Source organism: Ambystoma mexicanum, chromosome 5p, assembly GCF_040938575.1.
Source record: "Ambystoma mexicanum isolate Mex_15411 chromosome 5p, UKY_AmexF1_1, whole genome shotgun sequence".
In the NCBI taxonomy this organism is placed as follows: Eukaryota; Metazoa; Chordata; class Amphibia; order Caudata; family Ambystomatidae; genus Ambystoma; species Ambystoma mexicanum.
This window is the reverse complement of record NC_090930.1, coordinates 743,437,064-743,451,444: the sequence shown is the minus strand read 5'-3', so window position 1 is coordinate 743,451,444 and position 14,381 is coordinate 743,437,064. Positions and strand designations below refer to the sequence as shown.

Genomic DNA, 14,381 nt, shown 5'->3' with positions numbered 1-14,381 from the left:
ATTATATCGAAGCAGCACTGTTGCTGTTGGATGCTGTGCAATCGCAAAGTATTGGCTTCATGTCTCATTTGGATCAAATTCTTCCTCTGGAGTCTAATGATATAGGAATATTACATATTTTCTCTGATGTGCTCTGTTTTTCCAGAATGAAGTGCATCATGCTACTGAATATGTGTGTTCCATGGTGTAATGGTTAGCACTCTGGACTCTGAATCCAGCGATCCGAGTTCAAGTCTCAGTGGGACCTTGGGGCTGCTTCTCTTTTAGAGTTGCCTTTCATTTGCAGATAGATATAACAGCAATAGCTTTGCTTTACAGCCCACTTTGATGGCAGTCTTCTTTGACCAAAGAATATTAATAGTTTCTGGGGATGACTCTCTTTTGCCACAAAGAAACTGCCCACTCTCATATCTCCAAAGCTCCAAGGTATAATGGCTATTAAACTGGCTTTTGATCTCAGCGATTTGCATTGAAAGCCCAGGAGGCCCCTAAAATCAGTTGAATTGTTTCCTGATAATTTAGAGTTTATTTCTTCTTTCGAGAAAGGTGTGATCCAAATAAAGTAAGTACATTTAAACAAGGGCACTTGATCAGTAAATGCACTACTTTCTAGAACTCATAACTCTTGTAAGTTATAAAAAGTTTGCTCTCCATACAGTTTGTCAACTCAAAGAATTACATTTTTTACACATTTAATAAGACCATCAAATTGCTTGAAACATAGGAATGATTGTGAAAGTGAATATGATTCACCAAAATAATTGTATAACATTTTTTAATGTTAATAAAATAGGGCTTTTTCCAATCTTTTCACATCAATGTTGTTTCTGCATGTTCCAGTGAGCAGAGAATCTACTGCACATAGTGTGTACATTTTTCTTTTCATAGAGTTAAGGTTGGACATTATTCATCTGTGGAAAATGTTTCTGAGAGATATCTGGGTGCCCACTCTGATTGACCTTAGGGATTGTACATTAACGATATGTAGTTGCATCACTGTATTGGTATCAGGCACCAAAGTGCATTTAAATGTAATGTCGTGCAGAGAGAGAGAAAGTGTGAAAACGGCTACCTGAGTCGACTGAACTTCTGAATATTAACTCTGTTGAATTGTAATTTGAGAAATTAGAAAATGGAGTGTAAGAGCAAGATAACGGTTCCACCGGGACTTGAACTCGGATCGTTGGATTCAAAGTCCAAAGTGCTAACCATTACACCATGGAACCCTTGCAAGCTGCACCTGAGAGCGTTGAATCAGAAATGGCAATATAGAGCACATTTACAATTTTTACAGATTCATAGTCCCAATTGACTGATAGCATACAAACACAGCGATGTTGTCGATTGACGTTGTGCTATAGCAATCTCTGTGCTTTATAGAGCATGTAGATCAAATTCTTCCTCTTGAGGCATATGATTAAGCAATATTAAATATTGTTTCTGACTGCCTCTGTTTTGGCATAATGAAGTTCAGCATTTGCGGAAGTATTTAGGTTCCATGGTCTAATGGTTAGTAGGCTGGACTCTGAATTTAGTAATCTGACATGTTATAGCTATATTCTGTTTTCCTTTGGGTGTTTTGTCATTTTATGCACATAGATTTCCTAGCAGTGGCTGTGATGAATAGTTCAATTTGATAGCAGCTTCCTTTTGAGAATTTGAAAAAAAAAGAATTAAATAGTCTCGCTGGATGACTCTGCTTTGATTTCTATGTGCACATCCCTTTTGCGTTTCAGAGGGATTGACCAACATACACAACAGTGCTTGGAAGACCTCTTCCTCCCTCATGGCATGTAAAGCTAACCTCTCTCCTACCTTGTGTTTTTTTACTTTTTAACTTCCCCTTCCGAGTCATGATCATGTAACTGAATTTACATTTTTAGATTTTAACTGCAGTAGTTGCTTGTTTTTCATTTTTATTTTTTGTGTACGCATACATCCCTTTTTGTGGGGAGGGGGGAGTGATGTCTGTTTACTTATATTAGCTAATATAGGTCATTTTATGTCCGCTTACAATATGTGTCAGGATTTTTTATGTCGTTTCCAATCAATGTCTAATATCAAGTGGTTTGCAGCAGTCATACAAAGGCACGTAACACCCCCAAAACACCTACATAAGTTAGAAATACTCCGGAAGAGTACCCAGTTTATGAAAAGGCGGTGAATCCCAAATAGAACTGTAAATGTAAGCTAGCAAGCAGACCGTGCACCCCTGTTTGGAACTATGACCTGTGTGTTGCCCTCTATTAACAGAACAATGTAACTGCAGCCCATGTCACATAAAATAGAAAGTAGAGATTATGCAAATTAACTCCCAGAAGAGCCTGGTGTCACCCCAAAAGGTGTCATGCTTTTCACACCAAGAAACATCCACACATAGATCCCTGCGAACCTCAAAAACGTACAGGAAACCCTGTCCAGCGCTTTGCTCCCAGAGGAGATAAGGTTGAAAAACCACCCTATGTTAAAAGTGTCCATAATCCATGCCAGCTGCGCTGTCTATAGAACCTGGCCGTTCGGGGCCTAGGGGCATGAGTGGAAGGGTTTAACCTGCCTGGGTTCTTGGGCATGGTTTCATCATGCCTCAGTTTACAATGGCACTCTGCCACTTTGTCAGGCTTTAAAGAAGCCTGACTCCTGCAGAGCAAAAGATCTGATTATTTCCTTACATGTTTTGTACGTAAGAATGCGGATGGTGCTCTGAGCCTCCTATGGTGGTTATTAAGCATGGTATACATACCATAGCATGTAACTGTGCCTACAAATGGAACATTTTGTTCATTTATTAGGGAGTTGTGAAAATGGCAAAATCCAATTGCCATTACTGACACAGACCAGCTGCCGCTGTCCGGACATTTCGTCGAAAGACATTTCGTCGAAAGACATTTGGTCGACGTAATTTGGTCGAAAGCCAAATGGTCGATTTTTTAATTTATTTATATATATATTTTTTAGGTTGTAGTTTAGGGAAAAAAAGGGGTTTTTAGAAAAAAAGGGGGTTGGGGGGACCCCCCCAAACCCCCCCCCCCAAAAAAAAAGTGAAAATAAAAAACAAAAGCAATTCGACCATTTGGTTTTCGACCAAATGGTTTCGACCAATTGTCCTGTCGACAAATTTTTTTCGACGAAATGTCTGGCAACCCAGCTGCCGACTGTTGCTTTTGACAGGAGTTCCAGGTGTATAAACTGAGGAGATCACCAGTTCAATTACCTGTGAACGCATTTTGAAGCTCATTCACAACCAGTTCATGCCCGTTCTCTCCATTTTGGCTTTCTGGCTGGCCGAGGGGCCCTTCAGTAATGTTCTTTGCTAACCATTACACCATGGGCCCCTTGCTGGTGCAACCTGACAGAGTTGTAACAGAAATGAGAATCGAGATCTCATGCATCATTTTAACAAACTCATATTCCTAGCCGACGGATATTATGCAAATGTGGAACTGTTTAGTTGGATGTTGCGCAATAGCAAACTCTTTGCTTTACAGCTCATTTGGATAGGATTCTTCCTTTGGAGGCATAAGATAAAAGAATATTGCATACATTCTCTAAAAGGCTCTTTTTTTGCTGCAATGACGTTCATCATGTCACTAAGTATGTAGGTTCCATGGTGTAATGGTTAGCACTCTGGACTCTGAATCCAGCGATCCAAGTTCAAATCTCGGTGGGACCTTGGGAATTACTGTGTTTGTTTTCCTCTCAGTGTCTTGTTTTAATAGCAATGACGCTGCTGTGTCGCCCACTTTCATAGCATTATTCCCTGGGTGCATTTGAAGAAAGAAAGATTTTCCATGGATGACGCTCTTTAGCCACAATGAAACCCACCACTTTCTGTGGTGTGAAAGACCCATGGTGTAATGGTAGCACCCTGGAGGTTGAATCCAATAATTTGCATTCAAATCTCTGTAAGAGTTTACCATCAGTCGAACCTTTCCCTTATCGTTTATTGTGGATGTCTTCTTTGAAGAAAGGTATGATCCAACTAAAGTAAGTACATTCACGAATGGGCCCTTGGTCGGTACAAACAGTATTTATACACCTCAGGCCTTTTGTGAATTAAGAAAAGTGTGTTCTTCGTTCTATTTTTCATCTCAAACTGATACCTTCATTTTACAAACATGTAAAGACTGTTAAGACGCTTGATTAATATCATTGATTCTGAATGTGGTCGCTTTTCATAGGATTAACCCTTTAACAATTTTGAAAGAGAATGGCGATACAATAGAGCTGCTTTCCCAAAATGGTATTATTAATGTTGTTGCTGCATCTTCAAGTAAAAAGAGAATCCATTGGGTCACAGATTGAGCATGTTTCTTAACATTGAGTTAAGTTTGAAAATTTCAAATCTTTTATGTATGTTTCCGATGCAGATCTGCCCATCGACTCAGAATGACCTCACTGTTCATACATTTAAAATAAATGCATAAAGGTTAAGGGATAGGCACAAAAGTGGATTTTTATGAAAAGTTATGCCAGAGAGTGAGAGCGAAAATGAATACCCTACACCACTAACCTTATGAATATTACTATCTTTGGCCTATAATTTAAGACAACAAGGAGACAAAGTGTGTTAGAGCAAGAGAGAGGTTCCACCGAGACTTGAACTCGGATCGCTGGATTCAAAGTCCAAAGTGCTAACCATTACACCATGGAACCATTGTTGAGCAGAGCTTCATAAGGGCAATGAGAATATAGGGCACAGTCAAGATTTTTACTGACCTATAGTAACCGTTTACTGATATTATATCGAAGCAGCACTGTTGCTGTTGGATGCTGTGCAATCGCAAAGTATTGGCTTCATGTCTCATTTGGATCAAATTCTTCCTCTGGAGTCTAATGATATAGGAATATTACATATTTTCTCTGATGTGCTCTGTTTTTCCAGAATGAAGTGCATCATGCTACTGAATATGTGGGTTCCATGGTGTAATGGTTAGCACTCTGGACTCTGAATCCAGCGACCCGAGTTCAAGTCTCAGTGGGACCTTGGGGCTGCTTCTCTTTTAGAGTTGCCTTTCATTTGCAGATAGATATAACAGCAATAGCTTTGCTTTACAGCCCACTTTGATGGCAGTCTTCTTTGACCAAAGAATATGAATAGTTTCTGGGGATGACTCTCTTTTGCCAAAAAGAAACTGCCCACTCTCATATCTCCAAAGCTCCAAGGTATAATGGCTATTAAACTGGCTTTTGATCTCAGCGATTTGCATTGAAAGCCCAGGAGGCCCCTAAAATCAGTTGTATTGTTTCCTGATAATTTAGAGTTTATTTCTTCTTTCGAGAAAGGTGTGATCCAAATAAAGTAAGTACATTTAAACAAGGGCACTTGATCAGTAAATGCACTACTTTCTAGAACTCATAACTCTTGTAAGTTATAAAAAGTTTGCTCTCCATACAGTTTGTCAACTCAAAGAATTACATTTTTTACACATTTAATAAGACCATCAAATTGCTTGAAACATAGGAATGATTGTGAAAGTGAATATGATTCACCAAAATAATTGTATAACATTTTTTAATGTTAATAAAATAGGGCTTTTTCCAATCTTTTCACATCAATGTTTGATTCTGCATGTTCCAGTGAGCAGAGAATCTACTGCACATAGTGTGTACATTTTTCTTTTCATAGAGTTAAGGTTGGACATTATTCATCTGTGGAAAATGTTTCTGAGAGATATCTGGGTGCCCCCTCTGATTGACCTTAGGGATTGTACATTAACTATATATAGTTGCATCACTGTATTGGTATCAGGCACCAAAGTGCATTTAAATGTAATGTCGTGCAGAGAGAGAGAGAGAGTGAAAACGGCTACCTGAGTAGACTGAACTTCTGAATATTAACTCTTTTGAATTGTAATTTGAGAAATTAGAAAATGGAGTGTAAGAGCAAGATAACGATTCCACTGAGACTTGAACTCGGATCGTTGGATTCAAAGTCCAAAGTGCTAACCATTACACCATGGAACCCTTGCAAGATGCACCTGAGAGCGTTGAATCAGAAATGGCAATATAGAGCACATTTACAATTTTTACAGATTCATAGTCCCAATTGACTGATATCATACAAACACAGCGATGTTGTCGATTGACGTTGTGCTATAGCAATCTCTGTGCTTTATAGAGCATGTAGATCAAATTCTTCCTCTTGAGGCATATGATTAAGCAATATTAAATATTGTTTCTGAGTGCCTCTGGTTTGGCATAATGAAGTTCAGCATTTGCGGAAGTATTTAGGTTCCATGGTCTAATGGTTAGTAGGCTGTACTCTGAATTTAGTAATCTGACATGTTATAGCTATATTTTGTTTTCCTTTGGGTGTATTGTCATTTTATGCACATAGATTTCCTAGCAGTGGCTGTGATGAATAGTTCAATTTGATAGCAGCTTCCTTTTGAGAATTTGAAAATAAAAGAATTAAATAGTCTCTCTGGATGACTCTGCTTTGATTTCTATGTGCACATCCCTTTTGCGTTTCAGAGGGATTGACCAACATACACAACAGTGCTTGGAAGACCTCTTCCTCCCTCATGGCATGTAAAGCTAACCTCTCTCCTACCTTGTGTTTTTTTACTTTTTAACTTCCCCTTCCGAGTCATGATCATGTAACTGAATTTACATTTTTAGATTTTAACTGCAGTAGTTGCTTGTTTTTCATTTTTATTTTTTGTGTACGCATACATCCCTTTTTGTGGGGAGGGGGAGTGATGTCTGTTTACTTATATTAGCTAATATAGGTCATTTTATGTCCGCTTACAATATGTGTCAGGATTTTTTATGTCGTTTCCAATCAATGTCTAATATCAAGTGGTTTGCAGCAGTCATACAAAGGCACGTAACACCCCCAAAACACCTACATAAGTTAGAAATACTCCGGAAGAGTACTCAGTTTATGAAAAGGCGGTGAATCCCAAATAGAACTGTAAATGTAAGCTAGCAAGCAGACCGTGCACCCCTGTTTGGAACTATGACCTGTGTGTTGCCCTCTATTAACAGAACAATGTAACTGCAGCCCATGTCACATAAAATAGAAAGTAGAGATTATGCAAATTAACTCCCAGAAGAGCCTGGTGTCACCCCAAAAGGTGTCATGCTTTTCACACCAAGAAACATCCACACATAGATCCCTGCGAACCTCAAAAACGTACAGGAAACCCTGTCCAGCGCTTTGCTCCCAGAGGAGATAAGGTTGAAAAACCACCCTATGTTAAAAGTGTCCATAATCCATGCCAGCTGCCCTGTCTATAGAACCTGGCCGTTCATGGCCGTTCGGGGCCTAGGGGCATGAGTGGAAGGGTTTAACCTGCCTGGGTTCTTGGGCATGGTTTCATCATGCCTCAGTTTACAATGGCACTCTGCCACTTTGTCAGGCTACAAAGAAGCCTGACTCCTGCAGAGCAAAAGATCTGATTATTTCTTTACATGTTTTGTACGTAAGAATGCGGATGGTGCTCTGAGCCTCCTATGGTGGTTATTAAGCATGGTATACATACCATAGCATGTAACTGTGCCTACAGATGGAACATTTTGTTCATTTATTAGGGAGTTGTGAAAATGGCAAAATCAAATTGCCATTACTGACACAGACCAGCTGCCGCTGTCCGGACATTTCGTCGAAAGACATTTTGTCGAAAGACATTTGATCGACGTAATTTGGTCGAAAGCCAAATGGTCGATTTTTTTATTTATTTATATATATATTTTTTAGGTTGTAGTTTAGGGGAAAAAAGGGGTTTTTACAAAAAAAGGGGGTTGGGGGGACCCCCCCAAACCCCCCCCCAAAAAAAAAGTGAAAATAAAAAACAAAAGCAATTCGACCATTTGGTTTTCGACCAAATGGTTTCGACCAATTGTCCTGTCGACACATTTTTTTCGACGAAATGTCTGGCAACCCAGCTGCCGACTGTTGCTATTGACAGGAGTTCCAGGTGTATAAACTGAGGAGATCACCAGTTCAATTACCTGTGAACGCATTTTGAAGCTCATTCACAACCAGTTCATGCCCGTTCTCTCCATTTTGGCATTCTGGCTGGCCGAGGGGCCCTTCAGTAATCTTCTTTGCTAACCATTACACCATGGGCCCCTTGCTGGTGCAACCTGACAGAGTTGTAACAGAAATGAGAATCGAGATCTCATGCATCATTTTAACAAACTCATATTCCTAGCCCACGGATATTATGCAAATGTGGAACTGTTTAGTTGGTTGTTGCGCAATAGCAAACTCTTTGCTTTACAGCTCATTTGGATAGGATTCTTCCTCTGGAGGCATAAGATAAAAGAATATTGCATACATTCTCTAAAAGGCTCTTTTTTTGCTGCAATGACGTTCATCATGTCACTATGTTTGTAGGTTCCATGGTGTAATGGTTAGCACTCTGGACTCTGAATCCAGCGATCCGAGTTCAAATCTCGGTGGGACCTTGGGAATTACTGTGTTTGTTTTCCTCTCAGTGTCTTGTTTTAATAGCAATGACGCTGCTGTGTCGCCCACTTTCATAGCATTATTCCCTGGGTGCATTTGAAGAAAGAAAGATTTTCCATGGATGACGCTCTTTAGCCACAATGAAACCCACCACTTTCTGTGGTGTGAAAGACCCATGGTGTAATGGTAGCACCCTGGAGGTTGAATCCAATAATTTGCATTCAAATCTCTGTAAGAGTTTACCATCAGTCGAACCTTTCCCTTATCGTTTATTGTGGATGTCTTCTTTGAAGAAAGGTATGATCCAACTAAAGTAAGTACATTCACGAATGGGCCCTTGGTCGGTACAAACAGTATTTATACACCTCAGGCCTTTTGTGAATTAAGAAAAGTGTGTTCTTCGTTCTATTTTTCATCTCAAACTGATACCTTCATTTTACAAACATGTAAAGACTGTTAAGACGCTTGATTAATATCATTGATTCTGAATGTGGTCGCTTTTCATAGGATTAACCCTTTAACAATTTTGAAAGAGAATGGCGATACAATAGAGCTGCTTTTCCCAAAATGGTATTATTAATGTTGTTGCTGCATCTTCAAGTAAAAAGAGAATCCATTGGGTCACAGATTGAGCATGTTTCTTAACATTGAGTTAAGTTTGAAAATTTCAAATCTTTTATGTATGTTTCCGATGCAGATCTGCCCATCGACTCAGAATGACCTCACTGTTCATACATTTAAAAAAAATGCATAAAGGTTAAGGTGCTAGGCACAAAAGTGGATTTTTATGAAAAGTTATGCCAGAGAGTGAGAGCGAAAATGAATACCCTACACCACTAACCTTATGAATATTACTATCTTTGGCCTATAATTTAAGACAACAAGGAGACAAAGGGCCTCATTACGACCCTGGCGCTAAGGGGTCTGCGCCAGCGTTAGCTGCGCGGACCCCTTACCGCCAACTACGAGTTCCCGGAGCGCCATGGTCATTTTTCCGCCCGCTTTTTGCGGGCGGAAAAATCCATGGCGCTCTGGGACCTTGGTGTTAATTACGCCACCGTACTTTACGGTGGCGTAATTAACTCCTTCCCCACTCCCATTGATCCCTATGGGGCCGAAATGGGAATGGGGAAGGGTAAATGGGTCAATGGGGACTTACCGCCCCGCCGACCTCGGAATGGGGCGGTAAGTCCGCCATCCGCCATGGCGTAAAGGGACTTTGCGCCATGGCGGAAAAGTCCGCCGATGGCGGAAAAAAACCGCCAGGGTCGTAATGAGGGCCAAAGTGTGTTAGAGCAAGAGAGAGGTTCCACCGAGACTTGAACTCGGATCGCTGGATTCAAAGTCCAAAGTGCTAACCATTACACCATGGAACCCTTGTTGAGCAAAGCTTCATAAGGGCAATGAGAATATAGGGCACAGTCAAGATTTTTACTGACCTATAGTAACCGTTTACTGATATTATATCGAAGCAGCACTGTTGCTGTTGGATGCTGTGCAATCACAAAGTATTGGCTTCATGTCTCATTTGGATCAAATTCTTCCTCTGGAGTCTAATGATATAGGAATATTACATATTTTCTCTGATGTGCTCTGTTTTTCCAGAATGAAGTGCATCATGCTACTGAATATGTGGGTTCCATGGTGTAATGGTTAGCACTCTGGACTCTGAATCCAGCGATCCGAGTTCAAATCTCGGTGGGACCTTGGGGCTGCTTCTCTTTTAGAGTTGCCTTTCATTTGCAGATAGATATAACAGCAATAGCTTTGTTTTACAGCCCACTTTGATGGCAGTCTTCTTTGACCAAAGAATATTAATAGTTTCTGGGGATGACTCTCTTTTGCCACAAAGAAACTGCCCACTCTCATATCTCCAAAGCTCCAAGGTATAATGGCTATTAAACTGGCTTTTGATCTCAGCGATTTGCATTGAAAGCCCAGGAGGCCCCTAAAATCAGTTGAATTGTTTCCTGATAATTTAGAGTTTATTTCTTCTTTCGAGAAAGGTGTGATCCAAATAAAGTAAGTACATTTAAACAAGGGCACTTGATCAGTAAATGCACTACTTTCTAGAACTCATAACTCTTGTAAGTTATAAAAAGTTTGCTCTCCATACAGTTTGTCAACTCAAAGAATTACATTTTTTACACATTTAATAAGACCATCAAATTGCTTGAAACATAGGAATGATTGTGAAAGTGAATATGATTCACCAAAATAATTGTATAACATTTTTTAATGTTAATAAAATAGGGCTTTTTCCAATCTTTTCACATCAATGTTGTTTCTGCATGTTCCAGTGAGCAGAGAATCTACTGCACATAGTGTGTACATTTTTCTTTTCATAGAGTTAAGGTTGGACATTATTCATCTGTGGAAAATGTTTCTGAGAGATATCTGGGTGCCCACTCTGATTGACCTTAGGGATTGTACATTAACGATATGTAGTTGCATCACTGTATTGGTATCAGGCACCAAAGTGCATTTAAATGTAATGTCGTGCAGAGAGAGAGAGAGTGTGAAAACGGCTACCTGAGTCGACTGAACTTCTGAATATTAACTCTGTTGAATTGTAATTTGAGAAATTAGAAAATGGAGTGTAAGAGCAAGATAACGGTTCCACCGAGACTTGAACTCAGATCGTTGGATTCAAAGTCCAAAGTGCTAACCATTACACCATGGAACCCTTGCAAGATGCACCTGAGAGCGTTGAATCAGAAATGGCAATATAGAGCACATTTACAATTTTTACAGATTCATAGTCCCAATTGACTGATATCATACAAACACAGCGATGTTGTCGATTGACGTTGTGCTATAGCAATCTCTGTGCTTTATAGAGCATGTAGATCAAATTCTTCCTCTTGAGGCATATGATTAAGCAATATTAAATATTGTTTCTGAGTGCCTCTGTTTTGGCATAATGAAGTTCAGCATTTGCGGAAGTATTTAGGTTCCATGGTCTAATGGTTAGTAGGCTGGACTCTGAATTTAGTAATCTGACATGTTATAGCTATATTTTGTTTTCCTTTGGGTGTATTGTCATTTTATGCACATAGATTTCCTAGCAGTGGCTGTGATGAATAGTTCAATTTGATAGCAGCTTCCTTTTGAGAATTTGAAAAAAAAAGAATTAAATAGTCTCTCTGGATGACTCTGCTTTGATTTCTATGTGCACATCCCTTTTGCGTTTCAGAGGGATTGACCAACATACACAACAGTGCTTGGAAGACCTCTTCCTCCCTCATGGCATGTAAAGCTAACCTCTCTCCTACCTTGTGTTTTTTTTACTTTTTAACTTCCCCTTCCGAGTCATGATCATGTAACTGAATTTACATTTTTAGATTTTAACTGCAGTAGTTGCTTGTTTTTCATTTTTATTTTTTGTGTACGCATACATCCCTTTTTGTGGGGAGGGGCGAGTGATGTCTGTTTACTTATATTAGCTAATATAGGTCATTTTATGTCCGCTTACAATATGTGTCAGGATTTTTTATGTCGTTTCCAATCAATGTCTAATATCAAGTGGTTTGCAGCAGTCATACAAAGGCACGTAACACCCCCAAAACACCTACATAAGTTAGAAATACTCCGGAAGAGTACTCAGTTTATGAAAAGGCGGTGAATCCCAAATAGAACTGTAAATGTAAGCTAGCAAGCAGACCGTGCACCCCTGTTTGGAACTATGACCTGTGTGTTGCCCTCTATTAACAGAACAATGTAACTGCAGCCCATGTCACATAAAATAGAAAGTAGAGATTATGCAAATTAACTCCCAGAAGAGCCTGGTGTCACCCCAAAAGGTGTCATGCTTTTCACACCAAGAAACATCCACACATAGATCCCTGCGAACCTCAAAAACGTACAGGAAACCCTGTCCAGCGCTTTGCTCCCAGAGGAGATAAGGTTGAAAAACCACCCTATGTTAAAAAAGTCCATAATCCATGCCAGCTGCCCTGTCTATAGAACCTGGCCGTTCATGGCCGTTCGGGGCCTAGGGGCATGAGTGGAAGGGTTTAACCTGCCTGGGTTCTTGGGCATGGTTTCATCATGCCTCAGTTTACAATGGCACTCTGCCACTTTGTCAGACTTCAAAGAAGCCTGACTCCTGCAGAGCAAAAGATCTGATTATTTCTTTACATGTTTTGTACGTAGGAATGCGGATGGTGTTCTGAGCCTCCTATGGTGGTTATTAAGCATGGTATACATACCATAGCATGTAACTGTGCCTACAAATGGAACATTTTGTTCATTTATTAGGGAGTTGTGAAAATGGCAAAATCAAATTGCCATTACTGACACAGACCAGCTGCGCTGTCCGGACATTTCGTCGAAAGACATTTCGTCGAAAGACATTTGGTCGACGTAATTTGGTCGAAAGCCAAATGGTCGATTTTTTAATTTATTTATATATATATTTTTTAGGTTGTAGTTTAGGGGAAAAAAGGGGTTTTTAGAAAAAAAGGGGGTTGGGGGGACCCCCCCAAACCCCCCCCAAAATAAAAGTGAAAATAAAAAACAAAAGCAATTCGACCATTTGGTTTTCGACCAAATGGTTTCGACTAATTGTCCTGTCGACAAATTTTTTCGACGAAATGTCTGGCAACCCAGCTGCCGACTGTTGCTATTGACAGGAGTTCCAGGTGTATAAACTGAGGAGATCACCAGTTCAATTACCTGTGAACGCATTTTGAAGCTCATTCACAACCAGTTCATGCCCGTTCTCTCCATTTTGGCATTCTGGCTGGCCGAGGGGCCCTTCAGTAATGTTCTTTGCTAACCATTACACCATGGGCCCCTTGCTGGTGCAACCTGACAGAGTTGTAACAGAAATGAGAATCGAGATCTCATGCATCATTTTAACAAACTCATATTCCTAGCCCACGGATATTATGCAAATGTGGAACTGTTTAGTTGGTTGTTGCGCAATAGCAAACTCTTTGCTTTACAGCTCATTTGGATAGGATTCTTCCTCTGGAGGCATAAGATAAAAGAATATTGCATACATTCTCTAAAAGGCTCTTTTTTTGCTGCAATGACGTTCATCATGTCACTAAGTATGTAGGTTCCATGGTGTAATGGTTAGCACTCTGGACTCTGAATCCAGCGATCCGAGTTCAAATCTCGGTGGGACCTTGGGAATTACTTTGTTTGTTTTCCTCTCAGTGTCTTGTTTTAATAGCAATGACGCTGCTGTGTCGCCCACTTTCATAGCATTATTCCCTGGGTGCATTTGAAGAAAGAAAGATTTTCCATGGATGATGCTCTTTAGCCACAATGAAACCCACCACTTTCTGTGGTGTGAAAGACCCATGGTGTAATGGTAGCACCCTGGAGGTTGAATCCAATAATTTGCATTCAAATCTCTGTAAGAGTTTACCATCAGTCGAACCTTTCCCTTATCGTTTATTGTGGATGTCTTCTTTGAAGAAAGGTATGATCCAACTAAAGTAAGTACATTCACGAATGGGCCCTTGGTCGGTACAAACAGTATTTATACACCTCAGGCCTTTTGTGAATTAAGAAAAGTGTGTTCTTCGTTCTATTTTTCATCTCAAACTGATACCTTCATTTTACAAACATGTAAAGACTGTTAAGACGCTTGATTAATATCATTGATTCTGAATGTGGTCGCTTTTCATAGGATTAACCCTTTAACAATTTTGAAAGAGAATGGCGATACAATAGAGCTGCTTTCCCAAAATGGTATTATTAATGTTGTTGCTGCATCTTCAAGTAAAAAGAGAATCCATTGGGTCACAGATTGCGCATGTTTCTTAACATTGAGTTAAGTTTGAAAATTTCAAATCTTTTATGTATGTTTCCGATGCAGATCTGCCCATCGACTCAGAATGACCTCACTGTTCATACATTTAAAATAAATGCATAAAGGTTAAGGTGCTAGGCACAAAAGTGGATTTTTATGAAAAGTTATGCCAGAGAGTGAGAGCGAAAATGAATACCC

At 39.8% G+C, this 14,381-nt stretch overlaps 10 non-coding genes across 10 annotated transcripts; 5 read left to right on the top strand and 5 right to left on the bottom strand.

Moving 5' to 3' along the window:
- Window positions 1-1,154: 1,154 nt before the first annotated feature.
- Window positions 1,155-1,226, bottom strand: TRNAQ-UUG (transfer RNA glutamine (anticodon UUG)). The gene has a single exon. It is a non-coding gene; the product is annotated as a tRNA-Gln (tRNA).
- Window positions 1,227-3,598: 2,372 nt separating this feature from the next.
- On the top strand, window positions 3,599-3,670 carry TRNAQ-CUG (transfer RNA glutamine (anticodon CUG)). The gene has a single exon. It is a non-coding gene; the product is annotated as a tRNA-Gln (tRNA).
- Window positions 3,671-4,581: 911 nt separating this feature from the next.
- Window positions 4,582-4,653, bottom strand: TRNAQ-UUG (transfer RNA glutamine (anticodon UUG)). The gene has a single exon. It is a non-coding gene; the product is annotated as a tRNA-Gln (tRNA).
- Window positions 4,654-4,912: 259 nt separating this feature from the next.
- Window positions 4,913-4,984, top strand: TRNAQ-CUG (transfer RNA glutamine (anticodon CUG)). Its single transcript has one exon. It is a non-coding gene; the product is annotated as a tRNA-Gln (tRNA).
- Window positions 4,985-5,892: 908 nt separating this feature from the next.
- On the bottom strand, window positions 5,893-5,964 carry TRNAQ-UUG (transfer RNA glutamine (anticodon UUG)). The gene has a single exon. It is a non-coding gene; the product is annotated as a tRNA-Gln (tRNA).
- Window positions 5,965-8,343: 2,379 nt separating this feature from the next.
- TRNAQ-CUG (transfer RNA glutamine (anticodon CUG)) lies at window positions 8,344-8,415 on the top strand. Its single transcript has one exon. It is a non-coding gene; the product is annotated as a tRNA-Gln (tRNA).
- Window positions 8,416-9,720: 1,305 nt separating this feature from the next.
- Window positions 9,721-9,792, bottom strand: TRNAQ-UUG (transfer RNA glutamine (anticodon UUG)). Its single transcript has one exon. It is a non-coding gene; the product is annotated as a tRNA-Gln (tRNA).
- Window positions 9,793-10,051: 259 nt separating this feature from the next.
- On the top strand, window positions 10,052-10,123 carry TRNAQ-CUG (transfer RNA glutamine (anticodon CUG)). Its single transcript has one exon. It is a non-coding gene; the product is annotated as a tRNA-Gln (tRNA).
- Window positions 10,124-11,030: 907 nt separating this feature from the next.
- Window positions 11,031-11,102, bottom strand: TRNAQ-UUG (transfer RNA glutamine (anticodon UUG)). Its single transcript has one exon. It is a non-coding gene; the product is annotated as a tRNA-Gln (tRNA).
- Window positions 11,103-13,480: 2,378 nt separating this feature from the next.
- Window positions 13,481-13,552, top strand: TRNAQ-CUG (transfer RNA glutamine (anticodon CUG)). The gene has a single exon. It is a non-coding gene; the product is annotated as a tRNA-Gln (tRNA).
- Window positions 13,553-14,381: the final 829 nt, after the last annotated feature.